Source organism: Octopus sinensis, linkage group LG3, assembly GCF_006345805.1.
Source record: "Octopus sinensis linkage group LG3, ASM634580v1, whole genome shotgun sequence".
NCBI classification, from domain to species: domain Eukaryota; kingdom Metazoa; phylum Mollusca; class Cephalopoda; order Octopoda; family Octopodidae; genus Octopus; species Octopus sinensis.
This window is the reverse complement of record NC_042999.1, coordinates 42,189,418-42,205,261: the sequence shown is the minus strand read 5'-3', so window position 1 is coordinate 42,205,261 and position 15,844 is coordinate 42,189,418. Positions and strand designations below refer to the sequence as shown.

At 35.4% G+C, this 15,844-nt stretch overlaps 1 non-coding gene across 1 annotated transcript; it reads left to right on the top strand.

Annotated features, from left to right (window-relative positions):
- Positions 1 to 15,308: 15,308 nt before the first annotated feature.
- Positions 15,309 to 15,412, top strand: LOC115210015. The gene has a single exon (XR_003881379.1). It is a non-coding gene; the product is annotated as a U6 spliceosomal RNA (small nuclear RNA).
- The last annotated feature ends 432 nt before the right edge of the window (positions 15,413 to 15,844 follow it).

Sequence of the window (15,844 nt, the reverse complement as noted above, 5' to 3'; positions counted from 1 at the left end):
AATCGTGTTAATAGCAAATGACGTTTCAAAATAGAACACATGCCTTTCATTGGTTAGTAAACACCCGCACTGATGTCGGTTGACGTCATGTCTTTTTCAGCAGTAAGAAAAGCGACATGTGAATGTTTTGAGCATAACAGATGTGTCTCATGGTTTATGAATAAAGGAAAAAGAATTAGATGTTCATAAGCACACACAAATATATCTGAATGCGTGCGTGCACCTGTGTATACTAGTGTATCTATCTATCTATCTATCTATCTATCTATCTATCTATCTATCTATCTATCTATCTATCTATCTATCTATCTATCTATCTATCTATCTATCTATCTTTCTATCTATCAATCAATCAATCAATCAATCTATCTATCTATCTATCTATCTATCTATCTATCTATCTTCTATCTATCTATCTATCTATCTATCTACCTCTCTCTATATATATATATATCTATATATATAAAACTGAGAATGTGTGTCTGTCTGTCTGTCTGTGTGAATCCCTAAACCTTGAAAACTACAGAACCAATTTCATTCATATTTTACACATGTCTTACTTAAGGTCCAGGGAGTGTCATGGGCAAAGAAAATGGTTAACTTTTTGCCTAGGGCGAGCCAACAGCAATATCATATCTTCTCCAATCCCTAAAACTTGAGAACTACACAACCAATTTCATTCAAATTTTACACATGCCTTACTTAGGGTCCATGTAGTGTCATGGGCAAAACATTTCTAACTTCTTGCTTAGGGCGAAGCCCACAGCAATATCATATCTTCTCCACTATTTCAGTATTACGTGTAAAAAGTAAACAAAAACAACCCTCTATGGTAATGTAAGATACTTTCACATTAATATTGAAACTATTAAAGTCAAACTATTATATAAGAGGGATGAACCATTAACAGTGGACATCCATTTTGCTAGAAGAAGATCCGCTATGGTCTTATATGCTACACCACAGGTTTTCAATTCACATTAAGCAAATTAATATTCAATTTCTCACCCTTATTATTTTAAATTTAAATTTAAACCCAGGACCATGTGTTTTGGAACGAAGTTTGTTACCACACAGCCACACCTGCACATATGTATGTGTGTGTGTGTGTATGTGTGTATAGCTGTATATGTATACATTTATTTCTATACATATAGATGTATATGTATACATGTATATGTGTAGATGTATATATATATATATATAGATGTACATGTAATATGTACACATATATATATATAGATGTACATGTAATATGTACACATATATATTCACATATATACATGCATACATATATACACCCATACACACATACATACACACATACATAGGTGCAGGTGTGGCTGTGTGGTAACAAACCTCGTTCCAAAACACATGATCCTGGGTTCAGTCCCACTGTGTGGTGACTTGGCATGTGTTTTTTTTGCTATAGTCTCAGACCAACCAAAGCCTTGTCAGTGGATTTTGTAGACAGAAACTGAAAGAAATCAATCGTATATATATGTATGTATGTATGTTAGTCTGTGTGTCTTTGTGTTTCTCCCTCATCACTGCCTCACAAGTGGTGTTCGTTTATTTACATCCCCATAACTTACTGGTTTCACAAGAAGAAACTGATAGAATAAGTACCAGGCTTATCAAAATAAAAAAAACCCACTAGGTAGTATCTCATATTTTTGTTTGCCCAGACAATTTATATTTGTGTGTGTGTGTATACATACATACATATATATATATATATATATATATATATATATATATATATATATATATATATATATATATATATATACATGGATTTCGTAGAGAGAAACTTAAAGAAATCAATCGTATATACAAATATATATATGTATATATTTAAGTATATGTGTGTGACTTTGTTTCTGTGTTCACCCTCATCACTGCTTCACAACTGCTGTTCGATATTTACATCCCCATAACTTACTGGTTTCACAAGAAGAAACTGATTGAATAAGTACCAAGCTTATCAACATAAAAAAGCACTACGCTGTGTCTCATATTTTTGTTTGCCCACTCAGTTGTATCTATCAATTCATCTTTGTGTGTGTGTGTATATATATATATAATACACACACACACACGCACACACACACGCACACACAGACGCACACACACACACATACACACATATATATATATATATATATACATGTATGTATATGTGTGCATCCATATTTATTATGTCAAAGGCAATGTCTTTATGTGTTCGTGTATTACTTATACATTCGAAAACTGCTGCACCGATCATAATGAAATTTGGAACACAAAATCGAAGCCTAGGGAGAAGGGTAATGCTACGTGTTTCATACAATTTCATGGACCAAAATTACTGAATGGATCCTTATGATATTTGAAACTTAGATTCAATGCATAAGGGCGGGTATAATGCAATATGTTTGGTTTGAATTTCAGATGGCTTAAAGGGGACAGAACCCCCCCCCCATGAAAATTCATAAATTTTCGATGTTGATGAAATTTCAACCATGGGTAATTGACACACATCAAGAAGTATTCTCAAAGTTTCCACTTCACATGAGGATTCTAAGACACCCTAATGGGGGCCTTTACTCCCATATTTTAGTCATTTCTTTTATGATCCAAAACTAAGTCAAAAGTACTGAATGGATCTTTACGAAATTTGGAAATTATATTCTATGCATAAGGGCTACAACCCCTATGACAATTCATATATTTTTGCTGTTGATGAAATTTTAACCATAGATATTAGATACAAATGAATAATATTTATAAAATTCCATCTTCTTACAAGTTAGAAAGACCCCTTCATGGGGCCTTAACACCCACAATTTTGTCATTTTATCTAAGCAAAGACGAATAGTTGTACTCTTGGAAGCTGTGGGGTCATCTGAGCATAGAAGATGAGCATTATTTATAATTCAATGGTACAACAGTGTAAGAGTTTGCTTTGACATACACTTAGATTGTGATTTCTGCAATGTGCTGCATAAATTGTCAAGTAAATGAGAGGCATCTTTGCCTCCACTGATCCAGTTGCAAAGTGTTGAGTAAAGTTATTTGATTGCAGATCTCCTTTCAGTCTTTTTATTACCACTGGGTCACACATAGTCCCCACATGATAACATTGATTTGAAGGCCTTCCCAGATGACTGACTGCTTATTCAAAGACATTTATAGATTGTATATTTATTCTGTCCAGTATAGTGGTCATTTGCAAACTCCAACTTTCATTTCTCCTTAGCTCTCACGTCACACAGTTGTTAATGTTTATTTCAGTTGGGTCACTCCCTTCCAATTGCTATAGACTCGTAATGCATCTTACGGCTGTGCCTGTCACCTTGATGGTGAGGAATACTACATTGGGAGTAGTAACGACTAGGGTACTGTAGCTGACTGCTTATTGTGATCATTCGTCTTTTGGCTTCGTGTAGCTTTGCTCGCTTTTACAAACCCAGTGAACATATATTTCCTATTAGAAAGAAATTCAAACAATAGATATAAGACCCAAGTTAAAAAGATTCCCAACAATTCAACTTCTCTGGTTGACATTAAGATGCCCACCCCAATAGGGGCGTTAACACTCACATTTTAGAGCTCAATGACCTCCACTTTTCAGGAGCAAAATCCTTTTAACAGGTTCTATAAGACTGGAATTTTGGAACATGCGCATAAAAATCAGTAGTATGGATACATGTGGTACAATTACAATTTTGTTTTGGTGTGTAAAGAGGGAAATAACCCTCATCTGCAATTTTGATGAAATTCGAAACATAGGTAATCCAGTTCATTACAGAAAATATAACAGAAAAGTCTAATTCTTCTTTAGATCAATAAAATGACGTAGTGGTTCGCTAAAAGAGATCGATAAAATGACAAAGCGGTTCGCCAAAAATGATCGATAAAATGACTAAGCGTTTCGACAAACATTATCGAATAAGCGGTTCGCCAAACGAGATCGATAAAATGACTTAGCGATTCGGCAAGCGAGATCAATAACATGACCTAGCGGTTCTCCAAACGTGAACGATTGAATGACTTAGCGGTGCGCAAAAATGATCAATAAAATGACTTAGAGCTTCGCCAAAATTGAACGATAAAATGACTTAGCGGTTCGCCAAACGAGATCGATAAAATGACGTAGCAGTTCGCCAAACGTGATCGCTACAATGATTTGCGCTTTACCGAATGAGATCAATAAAATGACGTAGCGTTTCGACAAACATGTTCCAAACGAGATTGATAAAATGAACCAGCGGTTTACCAAACTAGATTGATAAAAGGACCAGCGGTTCGCCAAACGAGATCGATAAAATGAATTATCGCTTCGACAAATAAGATCGATAAAATGACTTAGCGGTTCGCTAAAGAAATCAATAAAATGACTTAGTGTTTCGCCAAACTAGGTCGATAAATTGGCCTAGCGTTTCGCTAAACAAGTTCGATAAAATGACGTAGCGGTTCGCCAAACTAGATCGATAAAATGACTTAGCGGTTTGCCAAAAATGGGTTCGATAAAATGAATTAGCATTTCGCCAAACATGAGCGACAAAAGTTATGACGCAGTGATGAGGGTGAAACAATGTCATACACATACACTTAAATATATATATATATATATATATATATATATATTACGGAGATGTACTCTCATAGCAAGTAATTTGATCTGAGATCGTGTGCTGAAACGAAAACAATTGCAGCGTGGAAGGTGTTTATAAGCCATTTAAGAAACACACAAAAGCCGTTCGATTCACTCCAACATTTAAGTTTAATTTGTCAAAATATTTTCGTCGCTAAAATGTATATAATATATATATATATATAATATATATATTATATATATATATATATATATATATATATATATATGTGTATATATATATATATATATACGATGATTTCTTTAAGTTTCTGTCTACGAAATCCATATACAGGTAGATGTTCGAATTTTTGTATACCTTTTATAATCCGCAGTTTACACTAATGTACTGGTAATTTTACTTCCGTTAATTATTATTAGGCGCAGGAGTGGCTGTGTAGTAGGTAGCTTGCTCACCAACCACATGGCACCTTGGGCAAGTGTCTTCTACTATAGCCTCGGGCCGACCAAAGCCTTGTGAGTGAATTTGGTAGACGAAAACTGAAAGAAGCCCGTCGTATATATGTATATATATATATTATATATATATATATATATTATATATATATATATATATATATATATATATATATATATATATATATATATATATGTCTGTGTGTGTTACGTTTGTGTGTCTGTGTTTGTCCCCGTAACTTAGCAGTTCGGCAAAAGACACCGATTGAATAAGTAGTAGGCTTACAAAGAATAAGTCCTGGGTTCGATTTGCTCGACTAGAGGTGGTGCTCCAGCATGGCTACAGTCAAATGACTGAAACAAATAAAAGAGTAAAAGGGTTTTAAATAAAAGTAAAAATTTGTTTAATATTAAGTGTGTTGACCATGGTGGCCACATCTGTTTCGGAAGAATCAGTAACCCGGAAAGGTAGTGGAAACAAATGTTCCGGAAAATTCCATGTTATACGTATGAAACTGTGGAGGCGCAATGGCCCAGTGGTTAGGGCAGCGGACTCGCGGTCGTAGGATCGCGGTTTCGATTCCCAGACCGGGCGTTGTGAGTGTTTATTGAGCGAAAACACCTAAAGCTCCACGAGGCTCCGGCAGGGATGGTGGTGATCCCTGCTGTACTCTTTCACCACAACTTTCTCTCACTCTTACTGCCTGTTTCTGTTGTACCTGTATTTCAAAGGGCCGGCCTTGTCACTCTCTGTGTCACGCTGAATATCCCCGAGAACTACGTTAAGGGTACACGTGTCTGTGGAGTGCTCAGCCACTTACACGTTAATTTCCCGAGTAGGCTGTTCCGTTGATCGGATCAACCGGAACCCTCGTCGTTGTAACCGACGGAGTGCTTCCATACGTATGAAATATGTAGCATGAAAGAAGCTAGAAAACATAGAAACATAATTTCTTTAGTTCGATTGAAGGATTGCTGCCATAATTACAAAGCTTATAGAAATACAATAATTCTAGAAACACAAAGAAAAATGCAAAATACGACGTGTGGTCTGATGCAAAATTAATATCGAGTTAATTCAGAATTAATTGAAAATTCTGAAAGGATTAATTACAGAATGAATGTAGAAGTAGTGAAGAGAGCGTCTGCGGAGTATGTTAGGCATCTTCTTGTAATCTGAGGATCTAAGTGCAGGGTTGTGACAGCTATTTAGCCTGCGTGAATGTGTATGTCTTATCAACTGCGCATGCGTAACTGCGATACACACACACATACATATACAGATACATATACAGATACAGATACATATACAAAAATCCACGAGCACACAAACACACACACGCACAAAGACGCGTGCGCACACACACATATATTTACATATATGTATATATATATATTTATATATAAGGAGAGAGATATTTTATTTTTATTTTTTTTATTTTATTTAGTTTTAGCTCACGAGCTGTGGCCATGCTGGGGCACAGCCATTCACTGTTGCTACATGATTTTACTTCACGAATGCTTTTTAGCAATTGCCATTTGGTGCATGAGAGAGCTCGATGCAGCTGCCCTCATCTGCACTTCCTTCCGGGAAGTTGGTTCATCTGGGACACCTGACAGGAAGAGATCCAGTTTTATTTTAAAGACATCTGCATTCACCCCATGCAGGTCTCTCATGTCCTTCGGGAGGATATTGAAGTGCTGTGGGCCTCTGAAGCCCAGGCTATCACAGTATCTTGTCCTACATCTTGATGGCAAATTTGGAGCCCTTGGCACTATGCAGTGACGCCCAGTTCTAGTATTTGTGTAACTCTCGATGCCAAAGTTTGAGACAAGTCCTTCCAGGATCTTCCAGATGTATATTATGGCATATCTTTCTCGCCTACGCTCTAAGGAATAGAGTCTCAATCTCTTGAGTCTTTCCCAATAGCTTATATGTTGCACAGAGGCTATCTTCTTCGTGTAGCTTCGTCGTATCGCCTCAAGTTCCGTGATTAACTTGACACTGGATAGTGACCATAGCTGAGAGCAATAGTCAAAGTGGCTTAGGGCAAGTGTCCTCCAGAGGACCATCATGGTTTCCTGGTCTCTTGTTCTAAAGCTTCTAAGAATCCATCCGGTCAGCCGCCTACATTTCATTGCCAATTTAGCAACATACACATGAAAGGTTGCATCATTACTCATGTAAATACCCAGGTCTCGCACTGATTGTGCCTCTGGGATTGCAATCCCTCCAGGTCCAGTGTATTTATTGGGTATTGCATTTAGTTTTGCATGCTGATAGCATAAAGCTTGAAACTTTTCAGCATTGAACTGCATGCTATTCTTTTCAGCCCACTTGTATATTTTGTCCAGCTCACATTGCAGGTGCATAGTGTTAGTAATTATACCTGCCCTGAACAAAATGGCATTACTTTTTGACTCACCCTCGTACGTACATACGTATGTATGTATGTATGTATGTATGTATGTATGTATGTAATTAGCAATCGACGCTGTTTATGGCTTTAAGGCTGGGAAGTCAGCGTAAGTTTTGCTTATATAACCAAGCCATATTTCGTTTAACCATACAAGCACTAAAAATTGTAATTACGATTTCACTCGATTATGTGCTTCTGTACACCGCTTCATATGTGTATTTTCATGTCTTTAAATTTCTATTCATTTTATTTATTTATTTATTTATATGTTTTTGTATATTTTATTCGTTTTATGTTTTTATGTGTATTTTTATGTTTTCAGTATGTTTTTTTTTTCCTTGGCTGTAAAATATCAAACTTTAAAACCAAATATTTTATTGGACTACGTAAGAAGTAAACCACTACTACTACTACTACTACTACTACTACTACTACTACTACTACTACTACTGATAATACCATCACTACAGCAGCACCACCACTACCGCCACCACCACCGCCACCGCTACCACCACCACCACCACCACCACCACCACCACGAACACCGCCGCCACCGCTGCCACCACACAAAACCACCATCACAACCACCACCACCACCACCACCACCACCACCACCAACAACAACAACAACAACAACAACAACAACACCACCTTCACCACTAACAACAACAACAAAGCAGAACAAAAGAAATGAAACACGATTTTACATCTGAATCTGACATTGTGTGTGTTATGGTGTTAACGTGTGCGTGCGTGTATGTCTGTGCGTGCATGCGTGCGTGTGTGTGTGTGTGTTTGTATGTTCCTATGTTTGTATGTTCCTATGTATCTATTTTACTTGTATTTTGTATTTTATTCTCATCGAATGAAAAAGGAAAAAGAAACTTTTAAAAAATAAAACGAAAGAATAAATACAAACAAACAAACAAAAATCTCTTTTGACATCAGTTGAATTGCGTTCTTTCCTTTGAGGCGATCTGTTAAGCTAAAACAGCAACAAATCCATCGCGACTTTTGATTAATTACAGTTGATTAGTTTTTGAAATATGGCCACGACGAAAGCTTGGCCGGTCGACCATTCGTCTTCTTAGTTTGTTATAAAACCATAAACTACACGGCGTGCGATTTAATTAATAGCACGCTGTGAAGTGCAAAAACCATAGATTGTGCAGTGAATTAATAAATTTACCATCTGCAAGCCCATCCTACAACGACCCATTCCTCAAACACTACTTCTGTGATGATCAGCAATACGGTATTAATTGACAGAATACACTAGCAGAGTGGATTGCGTGGCGAGGTTTATTTCTTCTAAATAATACACGTTCGATTTCTACAGATGTAGTAATTATTTATTTGTTGGTCATAATGCGATAAATCCAAATTGTTACACAGAAATCGAACACTTTGGAAAGCTAATTCGATAGAGGACTAAATAGCAATATGTGCTATTAGTAGTTCGCATTTTATCATTCACTAGCTCTACGAAGTTGTCTTATATCAATATAACTTAACATTCGATAATCGGGTTCTCTCTGCCGGAAGTTCGTGTGAGAGACTGGTGTTGCAGCAAATTGGTAGAATCGATTGTGCATCTGACAAAATGTTTAGCGGTATTTATTTCGGTTCTCTACTTTCCGAGTTCAATTTTCGACAAAGTCGACTTTGCCTTTCATCCTTCCGGAGTCGATAAAATAGCTATCAGTTAAACACTGGGGTCGATGTAATTGATTAGCTGCCCCCCTCTCTCTTTCTCCAAAATATCAGGCTTTGTGCCTATAGTAGAAAGAATCAGAGTCGATAGCGGCAGCACTATTAAGCTGACGAGTGAGCTATTTGGTTTTTATGAGCCTAGTTAATAAGTTCGATTTCACCAAAGGAAAAATATGGGATAACAAGGGCGCCTCTACTCGGTTGTACGACTTGCTAGAAACAGCAACCAAATATCCCTGAAGCCACAGACTTACGTTTATAAAACGAATGATATGTTGAGCTATGTGTCTAAGTATATAAACATCGTGTAGCTATGACTGGAAGGCTTTTCACCATAGCCCTGCTCTTTAGAGCTGACTAGCAGTATAACCCGGCCATGTCCGGGATTAAGTTACGATTATTAAGCTAATCAAGTTCTTTATTTCAAACCAAACTAAGTAATATCGACTCTCAACAAAACACTTTTTACTCGGCGTAAAATAAAAACAAAACCTTTTCGCACCCAAAGTAATGTGTGTGTGTGCGTGTGTGTGAGAGAGAGAGAGGAGGGGAGAAAGATTAACGATTTAAAATAAATAAATGATTTAAAATAAATATATTGTAATTGTTGTGTGAGAAAGTATATATACTATGATTATAAAATATAGTGTCTTTCAAAAACATCCTGAATTTGAACACTAATTGGACTAATTGAAGATTGTAAGGGTGAAACTTTTGGTGTTTGCGTAAGATCTTGCAAACTGTGCTTGTAGTGGAGGTGTAACTCTTGGCTAGCTCTTCGTATTGACTTTTAGGGGCTGTGCACGAATTTTCTTCTATCTCGATCAATTTTCTCTGAGATTGATGACCGGCCAGAATGTCCTTTTCTCTGATCACAGAAACACCCTTTTCTGAATAAAATCGTTGTATCATTTCCGAATAGATTTGGGTGTAGGTGGAATCGTATGATACTTGAGTCTGAAGGCATGATGCACGGCCACAACACTGTTTGATCTTGTAAATTCCAGTACACACCAGCTGCAATCCTGTGGGGTGACGGCTATTTTTAGATTTCATTGCATTCCTGTGGTTCTCAGGTCAGAGATGTCTAATCACCTGAAAAACAATGAAATAACGGTTGTTAAAGAATCGGTTCACAACATGTTTATCAATATATTTGAATTAGCTTAAATATCATAACATCGTGAAATCAGGGAGTGTTTTTACGGACACCTTGTATGTGTGTGTGTATATATATGTATATATATATATATATATTATATATATATATATATATATATATATATATATATATATTATGTATATAAATATATATATTGTATCTATATGTATATGTATATATGTGTGTGTGTACATATAGTACATATATATATATATACATATATATATATATATATATATATATATGTATATATCTATATATAAACGTAAATATATATAACACCCACGGACACACACACATAGACACATGTATATATATATATAATATATATATATATATATATATATATATATATATATATATATATATATATAGGCATACATTTATCCTAAGTACACACACGTATGTAGATATACTTATATGTATGTGTGTGTGTGTAGATTCATATATCTACATTTTTTATCTACTTTTATCTCTATATGTGAGTATATACGTGTGTGTGTGTGTGTGTGTGTGTGTGTGTATTTTACTTTCATAAATACAGAGAGCCTTACATATATATATATGTATTTCTGATTATCGAAGTTACTTAATCAATCCGTATACCGAAAGAAAACATTTGCTTTCAATTCGATTTTTGGGCTGTTATTTACAGCATTACTCACTTTAGATAACTCCAGAATTATCCTTTGTTCTCAAGTTTCGTAATTGAAAAATACGTAGAGATATACAGTACTAGTTCAGTTACCACGTTCGGCTTATAACTACCACTATATCTATTTTGTCCATATCACTTAACCATAAGGCGGAAAATACTTGAATCAAAAATGATTTTAGTCTCAATGGCAGTGAATAAAGGTTATTCGGCTGTAAGACTCCAACAATGATAAGGTCAGCAATCGATTGAGTTTTGTAATTTGCCCTTTCCTCTTTCTATTTATCTAGAACACTTTTATTTAGTATGCAAGACAGTTTCTGTGACACTGTCTCTTTCAACGAACTTCTGAATAAGGGAAAAAAAGATCAACCAAAGAAAATGAACTGGATGAATAAAATCCGTGAAATTGAAATTGTAATCTATGTACAGACATTGGTACGGTAAAGGTCAGAGCACAAGAACAAACTTACTTTTCTCTCTGTTTTCTCTGTCTCCTCGTGTCTTTCTCTCTTATTTATCTATATATGTAGATATGTATATATGTATCTATCTATTTATACATGCTTGCACATTTCTCTCTCTCTCTCTCTCTCTCTCCTCTCTTTTTCTCTCACACACACATACGCATGTATATATACATATATACATATATATATATATATATATATATATATATGTATTTATATATAGGTATATATATGCATATATATATATGTATATACATATATATATACATACATGCACATGCATACATACACAGACACACGCACATACATGGACATATATACACACAAAAAGGTACCTATATATCGATAGATAGATAGGTTTGTAGATAGGTAGATAGGTAGATAGATAGATAGTTAGATATACATATGCATAACCATACTTCCACACACATAAACACACAAGCATATATGATGTAAGAAGTATTAATAAAAGCTAAATTATATATAAAAGGCATATGATAATCATAGCGTATTATTGTACATACATGGACATATATATTCTTTCTACTCACATTCTCTCTATCTTCCACTCTACATCTCTCTCGAACACAAAACAGGATGTAGAGCTTATTCATATATGACTGAGATGGAAATTTTAGTCACTGCTTTTGTATTAAAGTTAGCGAACTTTTATTCGACCGTTTAATATATATGCACGTGCGCACACATATGCACGGATACACACATATGCACGCGCACACACAGATATCCACGTACGTACACGATGGGGTTTCTGAAAAGTTCCTGGCTTCGGGGAAAGGAAAATAAAGGAGGATTAGTTAACTATGATGTTATCCAACATATTCCCCTTCTCAGATTCACACGTTTATTGTAGCAGGTCCTTCAGTTTCTGTAAGCCCTGTAAAAGAACTCGGAAGTTTGGGCCTCCAACCAGGCCTTGGCGATACCCTTAAAGCCAGGAATTGTTCAGCACCCCTCGTACGTACATACATACACACATACATTCATACACACATACATACATACATACTACATACATACATACATACATACATACATACATACATACATACATACATACATACATCTATTCACATAGTTTGCCACAAGGGCAGTACCTAGAGTAGCTGCGGGCTGGAGAAAGACATTAATGTGATGAGGATGATAACGATAAAAATGAATAAAAATGGGAATGGCACCGGCGCCCGCCGACTGATAACATACATACATGCAAACAAAAATACTCTGTTGTTGTTGACATTCCAATGAAGGAACTTTGGATCTAGGTTAGAAACCGGTTCTTTCTCTATTGGAAGAAATCGTGAAATAAACTGAATAATGGCATACATATACACATACATACATACATACATATACACATACATACATACATACATACATGCATACATACATACATACATACATACATACATATACACATACATACATACATACATACATACATGCATACATACATGCATACATATACACATGCATACATACATGCATACATACATACATGCATACATACATATTTACGAGGAGGTTGCTGAAAAGTTCCTTTCTTTGAGTAAAAGAAAATACAGGAAGATCACTTAATTATGATTTTATTCAACATTTTCCCCTCTCAGATTCACACACTTATTGCAGCCGTCCTTCAGTGTTTCTAAGCCCTATAAAAGAACTCGGAAATTTGGGCCTCCAACCAGACCTTTTGCGATACCCTTCAAGCTAGGAATTTATCAGCACCGTTCGTATATTTGTACATATATACATTGCAGCACAGTGTTTCACTATTACTGCATTATAGAGTAATGTCAGAAAAAAAGAAAGAAAAAGAAACAAACAAAAGAAAAAAAAAACTCTCCAGTATTCAATATGTTGTTTGCCTTTATCCTTTGTCTCATGTTTAATCACCTTTCCTGTTAATTTGTCATTTCGTAATATTTTCCGGGCACTGACTGTGATTATCTATCAGAATAAAAGGATGTAGAATACACAACGTACATAGAAGAGAAAAGGATGATATGAAATTAGGGTGTTTCCTTCAGTGATGCTACTGGGTATAAAATGTTATGCTTTCTGTAAATAAATAAACAGTTTCTGTGAATTATGTGCAATGAGGGTAAATAATCAGAGTTGTTATGAAATTAGTGTATGATCTATCAGAAAATTGAAGGTCAAGATGGGTTAATGTAACATATTAATAACTATAAATTATGGTCAATAACGCAAATAATAAAAAGGCATATACGTATTGATAAAATTGATGAAATAATGGTGTTGCTGGTGTGAATGTTTTTGAAGGAAATTTATTCTGTAAGAACATTAAACAAACTTACTCAGTGTGTTTATTTAAAACAGTTTTCTATGCACAAGTATAGATTACATTTCAAGAAACAAGAATGATAAATATTAAATTGTTCATAAGGGATTTGGGAGTATAAGAGTCATTATGAGATGGCTAGAATTCATTATTTTTTTCTTTTAAATTTTAAATTTTCCTCACTGACAACTTATTGCTATAACGGTATGTGTAATTTTTACAAACTGCATCTTTGTTTAAACGGGCCTACGAACCAGATCTTATATATAAATAGAAGGAAATGAGAGGAAAAGAATTTCGATTATCCCACGTGGTGAGTTGTAGTGCAATATATATATATATATATATATATATACACATATACATATGTATATATAACATAAGAGAAGGAAAATGCACAAAGTTTACATAACTTCAATAAATTTTATATGAAAGTCTATTGTGGTTGTCGACCGGTTTCGCTTTCGTTAATCATGACATTGAACTTATTGAGATTTCGTATTTTCTTAAGACGTTTTTAGTCCATGTCCTTGTTTGAAAGTATATTGATTCATTCACTAACTTTCATACATGGAGATGAACTAAAATCTATTTAAGAATATACGAAATCACAATAATTTCAACGTCATGATTAGCGAAAGCGAGTCCGGTCGACAACCACAATATTCTTTCATTTAACATGTATGAAAGCTATGTAAACTGTGTGCATTTTCCTTCTTTTATTATACATACATACTTACATACATATATACATATACATACATACATACATACATACATACATACATACATACATACATACATACATACATACATACATACATACATATATATCACATGCGAATCGCTGGTGATTTTCTTCTTCCGTCTTCCTTTCTATTAGAGTTTCCTCTCTTTCTGAAGAAGAGCATTGCTCGAAATGTTAAGCCATCGTTCTTTTCTTCCAAGAGCGTCTAGTAACACTTCACATATACCACGTCCTCGCGTTGTTGCTTTTTTGTGTTTGTTCTTTATTTTTTTTAGATTTACTACACACATACACACACACACATAATTTGTTCTTCCTTACTCTCTGATCAGCACTTTGCATCGTACTCTTCCAGTTGATATTTGTATTCCATAACATTTTTATTGGCCTTTTGAATGCCTGTGGAGATCATCTCAATCGGGCAGGAGAATATTCATTCCTTCTAATTTGAGAAAATTTTCACAAGAGATTCTTCTTCGTGAAGAGGATCCCCACTTCACGAGAAATGGGCTTTTTGCGCACGATATACTCTCCTAACTGGAGGTTTCGCTTTTCCTTGAGGCATACTACTTTTCATACTTGTTTTAATCACATTTTATAAGTCTTCTTTCGTAATTTGCCGGTTGTCTATGGCATCCCTATCTTCCTAATCCTTATAAGTGGATAGAAGCAACACTGCTATGAGAAGAGTCTTCCTGTCAAATTAGTTCTCTCAGTATCACTATTGTTGGGAGACGGTGAGCTAGCAGAATCGTTAGCTAGCTACGGCGGTACATATTCTAAAATTGGAACGATACAGAGAAGATTAGCATGACCCCTGCGCAAGGATGACACGCAAATTCGTGAAGCGTTCCACATTTTTTAGGCAGCGAACTGCCAGAAACGTTAGCACGCTTGGCGAGATGTTTAGCGGTATTTCGTCTGTCGTTACGTTCTGAGTTCAAATTCCGCCGAGGTCGACTTTGCCTTTCATCTTTTCGGGGTCGATAAATTAAGTACCAGTTAAATTAAGATAAATTAAGTACCAGCACTGGGGTCGATTTAATCGACTTATTCCCTTTGTCTGTCCTTGTTTGTCCCCTCTATGTTTAACCCCTTGTGGGCAATAAAGAAATAAAAATCGTTAGCATGCCCGGTAAAATGCTTAGCGGCCTTTCGTCCGTGTTTACGTTCTGAGTTTCAAATTCCGTCGAGGTCGACTTTGCCAGTCATCCTTTCGAGGTTCAATTGAAATAAGTACCAGCTGAAGATTGAGGTCGATGTCATCGGCTTACCTCCTCCCTCGAACTCGCTG